The 9154-nt window shown below is 48.8% G+C and overlaps 1 protein-coding gene across 4 annotated transcripts in view; it reads right to left on the bottom strand.

The window, feature by feature from the left end:
- The window catches only part of TMOD1 (tropomodulin 1), a 49530-nt gene extending 43644 nt beyond the window's left edge, over window positions 1-5886 (bottom strand). For 2 of the 4 annotated variants that reach the window (XM_077921526.1, XM_028712260.2), the window contains exon 1: window positions 59-214. The gene's annotated coding sequence lies outside the window, so the exon portion shown is untranslated. Of the gene's footprint in view, window positions 1-58; window positions 215-5865 lie in introns of those variants that run through there. The other 2 variants (XM_077921525.1, XM_028712255.2) reach the window with 2 other exon arrangements.
- Window positions 5887-9154: the final 3268 nt, after the last annotated feature.

A 9154-nucleotide genomic window follows, 5' to 3' on the forward strand; every position in this document is an offset into this window, starting at 1 on the left:
CCAAGCCGGAGGGGCCCCCCCTAGGCCTCCCCACACCCCACCCCGCCCGCTTCTGTACCTGCTGCCGCCTCCCAGGCCGTGGCCCTGCCGAGCGGTGCGCCAGGAAGACGCGCGCCGACTGCCGCCGAGACGCGCGCCGGGGACAGGCGCGCTCTTAAAGTTGCGCAGGAAAGGAGAGCCGGGGGGGGCTCCTCCCGCCGCCTCTGTCAGTCATGCGGCCCAGAGGATGGCGGAAGGGGAAGGCCGCCCACCCCCACCGACTGGCTGGCAGGCAGGATCCACCGAGGAAAGAAGGGTGGATCTTCTTCCCAGCCACCGGGGGTGGGAAAAGAGGCAAGGAGAGCCTGGAGAGGGCGATTCCACTGTGGATCGCTGGCGGGGAGGCGAGATCCGCCTCTTATACCTGGGAGCATGGGCGTAGCTAGGATTTATGTTGGGGGGGCAGGACACCCACCTGTCATCATCCTCTGTCTAGCAAATTCGGAATGAAATGTTGTTTTAAATGTTGTTTTGACTCCAACGGCGCAGAAGAATCTGTCCAAACCACTCTACGATTTCTACTTTTAGTTATGCGTTTTTATTTATTTATTTGCTTGATTTAGATTTGCCCCCCACCTGTCATCCTCTGCCTAGCAGATTCGGAATGAAATATCTCCACAAGTTATTTTAAATGTTCTTTTGACTCCAACGGCTCAGAAAAATCTGTCCAAACCACTCTACGATTTCTGCTTTTAGTTAAATGCTTTGATTTATTTGCTTGATTTAGATTTGCCCCCCCCCTGCCTACGCCCATGCCTGAGGGGCCGATGTCCCTTTGCCCCCCCCCCCATAACTTATTTGAGGGAGCCAGCCCCCCCCCCAGTTGATGGACATTAGCATTCAAAAAGTGTGTGTATGCTGCGTCATGTGCTTAATTACGCGGGGATTACCTGCCCCACCCCCAAATGGCACCCCTGCTGGGGAGGGTCTACCCACCCATCGAAGCTACAAATCGCCCCCGGGTGCAACAGACCTCTGTCTCTCTCTTCCCCGCCACTTTTAGGTGTGCACAGAATGGCAACCGCGTGGTCGAGCCTATCTATGCCGCAAATCGTAAGTGTGCAAAGGGGCGTTTAGAAAAAACCGGGAGAAACGCACGTGGTTCCGGGAAGACAATAAAAACACAGAAGTGGCTATTTAACTCCTTGAAGGAAAAAAAAAACAGTTTGTCGTTATCCGTGTAACCTCTAGGGGCGCCATTTCCCCCTTTTTCCTTTCTGCTCCTGTGGCTTTTAACTACAGTTGAATAAAATACAATAATAATTCTGTAAAAGTGCAGCCTGTTAGAACAACTCTGGTCGTTTGCAGACTGTCAGCACTTAGTCCCGATCTGGCACCCACCAAAACTTCACCAATTTTAATCAACCATTTGTTCTTCCTTACATCTGGGGTGCTGTTGATCCCATTGATCTGAGTGTATATATTTTTACTGGAAAAGGAAAATTATCAGCAAAGGCATGATTTTTAATCTGCAAATGAGTTATGTTTAATACCTGGTAGAAATATATAAGACTTTTTGTGGTGCAGTTGATCCCAGGTTTATATTTATTTATTTATTCAACAGAGGGTGAAAGGAGTTTTGATAGTTACATTATATTCCTAACATAGGAGAGCAGGTGGTGCTGTGGTCTAAACCACTGAGCCTCTTGGGCTTGCTGATCGGAAGGTCGGCAGTTCGAATCCCTGTGATGGAGTGAGCTCCTGTTGATCTGTCCCAGCTCTTGCCAACCTAGTAGTTCGAAAGCACACCAGTGCAAGTAGATAAATAGATACCGCTGTGGTGGGAAGCTAAAGGGCGTTTCCGTGCACTCTGGTTTCCATCACGGTGTCCCGTTGCACCAGTAGCAGTTTAGCCCCCTGCCCCCTTGGCTAGTTCCATGGTCCCAAGCCAGCCCCTCTTCCCATAGCTTTTCCCTCAGCCCTTTTTCACCACAGTGGTCACTCGAGAGCGCGATGAGTTAATAAATGCCAATAAATGATGCGCATGCCTCCCCAATCCAACATCTTCAGCAGCAATCCTAAAAACATGAAGGGGTAAGGCCCATAGAATATACCAGGACTAATTTCTGAGTAAACACACATCTGTTTGCAGGTTTATTCAAGTGTGGGTCAAGATGAAATGGCGAGGGAGTCGCCTTAATAATAAGATGACGAAAGGAACAGTGTGAAGCACACTTATTTATTTCCAGAATGTATGAATGTGGGAAGAAAATACTAATTCCTCACCAAAGCCCTGCAATCATTGAATGCTGAAAATGAAGACATTTACACCCACTGTATTAATGCTGCAAGGGACTTTTTTATGTGTCATTATGACAGGTGGTGGAGGGAGTGAGGCGCATTCCAGTGAGTGAGCCTGTCCCTGGCTATGCTACTGGTGTTGGCCCTCTCACTGGTCAAAGCTGAAGGAGTTAAGGGGCAGAGGGATTAGGAAAGAGACCCGGCTGGGGAAGAGGAAACAGGTTTGTAAACACAACTGAAACTTTAGGTTAATTTTTTTAAGTAAACAAAGGGATTTTACTCTACTGAAACATTACTGTTTACAGCTTCAAAAAGAGGTACAAGTAATTCTCACCTATGAGCTGATAAGGTAAAGGTAAAGGTACCCCTGCCCGTACGGGCCAGTCTTGACAGACTCTAGGGTTGTGCGCCCATCTCACTCAAGAGGCCGGGGGCCAGCGCTGTCCGGAGACACTTCCGGGTCACGTGGCCAGCGTGACATCGCTGCTCTGGCGAGCCAGAGCCGCACACGGAAACGCCGTTTACCTTCCCGCTAGTAAGCGGTCCCTATTTATCTACTTGCACTTTGATGTGCTTTCGAACTGCTAGGTTGGCAGGCGCTGGGACTGAGCAACGGGAGCGCACCCCGCCGCGGGGATTCGAACCGCCGACCTTTCGATCGGCAAGCCCTAGGCACTGTGGTTTTACCCACAGCGCCACCCGCGTCCCTATCTCTTATTTACAGCAGATTAAAAGAGAGGTTCTGTCATCTGCTTGACATCTGATCACCTGCACCACTAGGCTCAGATGGCACAGTATGCCCCTCCTCACTCATTGAGCATCCTTCTAGTGAGAAGGTGAAGAAAGGTTCCATCATATCAAGGCCACCCCCACCCCCCAGAGATCCTTGTCTTTATTTAAGGCTCAAAGTGCTTCCTAGAGAGTTTGTTGCTTGCCCTCTTTTTATCAGTCTTGGTGCTATTAAGAGCAGTTTGACACACACCCAATCAGCAAAGAAGTACCGTATTTTTTGCTCTATAAGACTCACTTCTTCCCTCCTAAAAAGTAAGGGGAAATGTGTGTACGTCTTATGGAGCAAATGCAGGCTGCGCAGCTATCCCAGAAGCCAGAACAGCAAGAGGGATTGCTGCTTTCACTGTGCAGCAATCCCTCTTGCTGTTCTGGCTTCTGAGATTCAGAATAATTTTTTTCTTGTATTCCTCCTCCAAAAACTAGGTGCGTCTTATGGTCTGGTGCGTCTTGTAGAGCGAAAAAATACGGTATTTTCCTGCTGCTTGTCTACACACTAGGAAAAAACTCCACCTGGTTATAATTCCTGTGCACTAGATTGCTGTTAAGGTTGTCAACCATTCTTCCAGGTCCTGCATCTATGCATTTAACAGCAACGTGATCTGCAGCCATTAGCAGGTGAGAATGTTTACGCTCATGCCCTAAAACAAAGGTTTGCTGATTTCTGCAAATGAAACAAATGCTAAAAAAGAACGATGGCCTGTGGTCAACCAGATGCCTATGGAAAACCCACATGGAGGATCTGAGCACAGGAGCTTTCTCCCCTCCTGTGGCATCCAGAAACTGGAATAATATAAAGGAATAGAGGCAAGCGAGGCTGTTTTATTTTGGTCAGCTGGGAGATGTTAACTGGCAAGAATGCTTATGCCCTTGCTGTTCTCCTTTTTAAAGGAACACTATTGCAAAAGTAGGGATGCGGGTGGCACTGTGGGTTAAACCACAGAGCTTAGGACTTGCCGATCAGAAGGTCGGCGGTTCGAATCCCCGCGACGGGGTGAGCTCCCGTCGCTCAGTCCCTGCTCCTGCCAACCTAGCAGTTCGAAAGCACGTCAAAGTGCAAGTACAGTGGTACCTTGGGTTACATATCCTTCAGGTTACACACTCCGCTAACCCAGAAATAGTGCTTCAGGTTAAGAACTTTGCTTCAGGATAAGAACAGAAATCGGGCTCCGGCAGCACAACGGTAGCAGGAGGCCCCATTAGCTAAAGTGATGCTTCAGGTTAAGAACAGTTTCAGGTTAAGAACGGACCTCCGGGACAAATTAAGTACTTAACCTGAGGTACCGCTGTAGATAAATAGGTTCCGCTCCGGCAGGAAGGTAAACGGGGTTTCCGTGCGCTGCTCTGGTTCGCCACAAGAGGCTTAGTCATGCTGTATGCTGTACGCTGTACGCCGGCTGCCTCAGCCAATAAAGCGAGATGAGCGCCTCAACCCCAGAGTCGGCCACGACTGGACCTAATGGTCAGGGGTCCCTTTACCTATTGCAAAAGTAACAAATTGGGCTGTTTTCTTCTGGTCAGCTGGCAGCTCTGGTTGTTACTGTCAACGAACAGGAGCACATCTGAGAAAACTGGCAACCCAACCATTTCACTGCGTAACATTCCCTCTTGCAGCATGGCAACCCACCCACTTCATGACTCACTGTCTTAGGTTATTGGGGATTACATAATTTTTTTAAAAAAGGCAAAGAGAAACTGTCTCTGATTCTGGCATAAAGAGCAGGAGGTTCTTCTCTTCCTGGGTCAGGAAAAATAGGGTGAAAGTCCATCAAACAGCACAGTTTCCAAAACCAAGGATCCAGATGCCGCATCCAGAGGTGGTCAAAGCAACATATTTAACAGTGCCAATGTAGCTGTATGGGCCCCAAGATGTGTACCTCACATGCATCACAAAGCCACATGGTTTCTGGGCACAACTAGCCTGCTGTGCATAAACAAGATTGAAAAGCCTGAAACATGCTTCAAGACAAGTTGCTGGAAACGTACAATTCAGGATGGTCCGTTGCTCATTTTGGGATGCCAAGCAGTTACAGAGTCCCCTCTCCCAAGTTCTCAAGCACGTTGCTACTGTACGTTAACAGCCTATTATTGGCCAGCTTATTGTCAGGACGCTGAGATTTATTTAGAAGCGTCCCTTCTACACACACACAGAGAGAGAGAGAGAGAGAGAGAGAGAGAGAAACTTTGCACTGAGTTGGGCAGAGGCACCAAAAGGGTTGCCAACAACTTTCCTCCTGGCCCTGCTTGCTCGTCTCTTGCAATGCCCAAAGCTTTTAAGGTGGCAAGGTCCACCGCCCATCCGACCCACTTATCTCCCTGTCAGAAGAGGAATTGGGGAGGGAGGGGGAGAGAGTCACTTGCCTAGCTCTTTGGCGCCAGGTTGCTTGCTGAAGAGGTCCAGGAGGAGTTTGGATAAAATGTCTGAAAGGAGACCATTCCAGACCCACCAAGTGTCCCTATTTTCCAGGGACAGCCCCGGAATTACAGAATCTGATTTGATCCCAGAACGTCCCTATTTTCATCGGAGAAATGTCAGAGGGTATGGGGTTATGGGACCCCCGGACCAAGGAGATAAGAAATTATACTGGCTGGGGCAACCTACTAAGATGGGCAGGCAATTATTATTATTATTATTATTATTATTATTATTATTATTATTAGCCTGCCCATCTTACTAGGTTGCCTTAATAAGTTTTTATAAGTGCTGTCCAGGGTGGCTGGGGAAACCCTGCCAGATGGGTGGACATAACTAAAATAATAATAATAATTAATTGAATAGGACGTTCCTATTTTTACCGGAGAAAAGTTGGAGGGTATTGTCATTCCAGGGTCCCACTTTCAGGCAGGCTCCCTCCGGGTGCGCCTCTCGCCCAGCCAAACCTAGCCTGGTCTTGCCATTGCCACACACGCGTCACTGCTTTCGCACGAGCCAAGGGGCTCCCGAATTCGACCCGTTGGGGGGCGTCGCCTCCTCCCTCCCTCTCTCCACGCAACAGCGGCAGGGAGGGAGGAGGACGACTCGGCTATTTATAGGCGCTCTGCTGCTGCGCCCGGCCGGTCCCCGGTGGTGACCGCGGGATGTTTTGGCCACATATGGCTTGGCGGGCTGCCGCCGGGTCTCTCGGACATAGGTGGGGTTCGGGGGGGTGTCCCAAGCCGGAGGGGGCCCCCCTAGGCCTCCCCACACCCCACCCCGCCCGCTTCTGTACCTGCTGCCGCCTCCCAGGCCGTGGCCCTGCCGAGCGGTGCGCCAGGAAGACGCGCGCCGACTGCCGCCGAGACGCGCGCCGGGGACAGGCGCGCTCTTAAAGTTGCGCAGGAAAGGAGAGCCGGGGGGGGGGGCTCCTCCCGCCGCCTCTGTCAGTCATGCGGCCCAGAGGATGGCGGAAGGGAAAGGCCGCCCACCCCCACCGACTGGCTGGCAGGCAGGCAGGATCCACCGAGGAAAGAAGGGTGGATCTTCTTCCCAGCCACCGGGGGTGGGAAGAGGCAAGGAGAGCCTGGAGAGGGCGATTCCACTGTGGATCGCTGGCGGGGAGGCGAGATCCGCCTCTTATACAGTTACCTGGGAGTATGGGCGTAGCTAGGATTTATGTTGGGGGGGGGCAGGACACCCACCTGTCATCATCCTCTGTCTAGCAAATTCAGAATGAAATGTCTCCACAAGTTGTTTTTTAAATGTTGTTTTGACTCCAACGGCGCAGAAGAATCTGTCCAAACCACTCTACGATTTCTACTTTTAGTTATGCGTTTTTATTTATTTATTTGCTTGATTTAGATTTGCCCCCCACCTGTCATCCTCTGTCTAGCAGATTCGGAATGAAATATCTCCACAAGTTATTTTAAATGTTGTTTTGACTCCAACGGCTCAGAAAAATCTGTCCAAACCACTCTACGATTTCTGCTTTTAGTTAAATGCTTTGATTTATTTGCTTGATTTAGATTTCCCCCCACCTGCCTACGCCCATGCCTGAGGGGCCGATGTCCCTTTGCCCCCCCATAACTTATTTGAGGGAGCCAGCCCCCCCCCCCCAGTTGATGGACATTAGCATTCACAAAGTGTGTGTATGCTGCGTCATGTGCTTAATTACGCGGGGATTACCTGCCCCACCCCCAAATGGCACCCCTGCTGGGGAGGGTATACCCACCGATCGAAGCTACAAATCGCCCCGGGTGCAACAGACCTCTCTCTCTCTCTTCCCCGCCACTTTTAGGTGTGCACAGAATGGCAACCGCGTGGTCGAGCCTATCTATGCCGCAAATCGTAAGTGGGCAAAGGGGCGTTTAGAAAAACCGGGAGAAACGCACGTGGTTCCGGGAAGACATTAAAAACACAGCAGTGGCTATTTAACTCCTTGAAGGGAAAAAAAAAACAGTTTGTCGTTATCCGTGTAACCTCTAGGGGCGCCATTTCCCCCTTTTTCCTTTCTGCTCCTGTGGCTTTTAACTACAGTTGAATAAAATACAATAATAATTCTGTAAAAGTGCAGCCTGTTAGAACAACTCTGGTCGTTTGCAGACTGTCAGCACTTAGTCCCGATCTGGCACCCACCGAAACTTCACCAATTTTAATCAACCATTAGTTCTTCCTTACATCTGGGGTGCTGTTGATCCCATTGATCTGAGTGTATATATTTTTACTGGAAAAGGAAAATTATCAGCAAAGGCATGATTTTTAATCTGCAAATGAGTTATGTTTAATACCTGGTAGAAATATATAAGACTTTTTGTGGTGCAGTTGATCCCAGGTTTATATTTATTTATTTATTCAACAGAGGGTTAAAGGAGTTTTGATAGTTACATTATATTCCTAACATAGGAGAGCAAGTGGTGCTGTGGTCTAAACCACTGAGCCTCTTGGGCTTGCTGATCGGAAGGTCAGCAGTTCGAATCCCTGTGATGGAGTGAGCTCCTGTTGATCTGTCCCAGCTCCTGCCAACCTAGTAGTTCGAAAGCACACCAGTGCAAGTAGATAAATAGATACCGCTGTGGTGGGAAGCTAAAGGGCGTTTCCGTGCACTCTGGTTTCCATCACGGTGTCCCGTTGCACCAGTAGCAGTTTAGCCCCCTGCCCCCTTGGCTAGGTCCATGGTCCCAAGCCAGCCCCTCTTCCCATAGCTTTTCCCTCAGCCCTTTTTCACCACGGTGGTCACTCGAGAGCGCGATGAGTTAATAAATGCCAAGAAATGATGCGCATGCCTCCCCAATCCAACATCTTCAGCAGCAATCCTAAAAACATGAAGGGGTAAGGCCCATAGAATATACCAGGACTAATTTCTGAGTAAACACACATCTGTTTGCAGGTTTATTCAAGTGTGGGTCAAGATGAAATGGCGAGGGAGTCACCTTAATAATAAGATGATGAAAGGAACACACTTATTTATTTCCAGAATGTATGAATGTGGGAAGAAGATACTAATTCCTCACCAAAGCCCTGCAATCATTGCATGCTGAAAATGAAGACATTTACACCCACTGTATTAATGCTGCAAGGGACTTTTTTAGTGTCATTATGACAGGTGGTGGAGGGAGCGAGGCGCATTCCAGTGAGTGAGCCTGTCCCTGGCTATGCTACTGGTGTTGGCCCTCTCACTGGTCAAAGCTGAAGGAGTTAAGGGGCAGAGGGATTAGGAGAGAGACCCGGCTGGGGAGGAGGAAACAGGTTTGTAAACACAACTGAAACTTTAGGTTAATTTTTTTAAGTAAACAGGGATTTTACTCTACTGAAACATTACTGTTTACAGCTTCAAAAAGAGGTACAAGTAATTCTCACCTGTGAGCTGATAATATGTATTAATTAGGTATCTGTCTAAAAAGTGTTAGGAGAGGCAATAATTTTGAAATCAAACGGAAACAGAAAGAAACTAGAAGACCAAAGAAGAATTAATCCTAATCAAAGAGGGACAGTCAATTGTGGACAAAAGATGGACTTCGAGAAAGTCCCCAAAAGAAAGCTTAGCCAAGCAAAATCTAAACTGAAAACTCAGAAAAATACCAAGTTGAAGATTTTAAGGATAATCACCAAAACAAAAAACACCGCATGACAACTGGAGAAGCCAAGAGAAAATGAAGGAATATGAGGGGG

This window comes from Podarcis muralis, chromosome 17, assembly GCF_964188315.1.
Source record: "Podarcis muralis chromosome 17, rPodMur119.hap1.1, whole genome shotgun sequence".
NCBI classification, from domain to species: Eukaryota; Metazoa; Chordata; class Lepidosauria; order Squamata; family Lacertidae; genus Podarcis; species Podarcis muralis.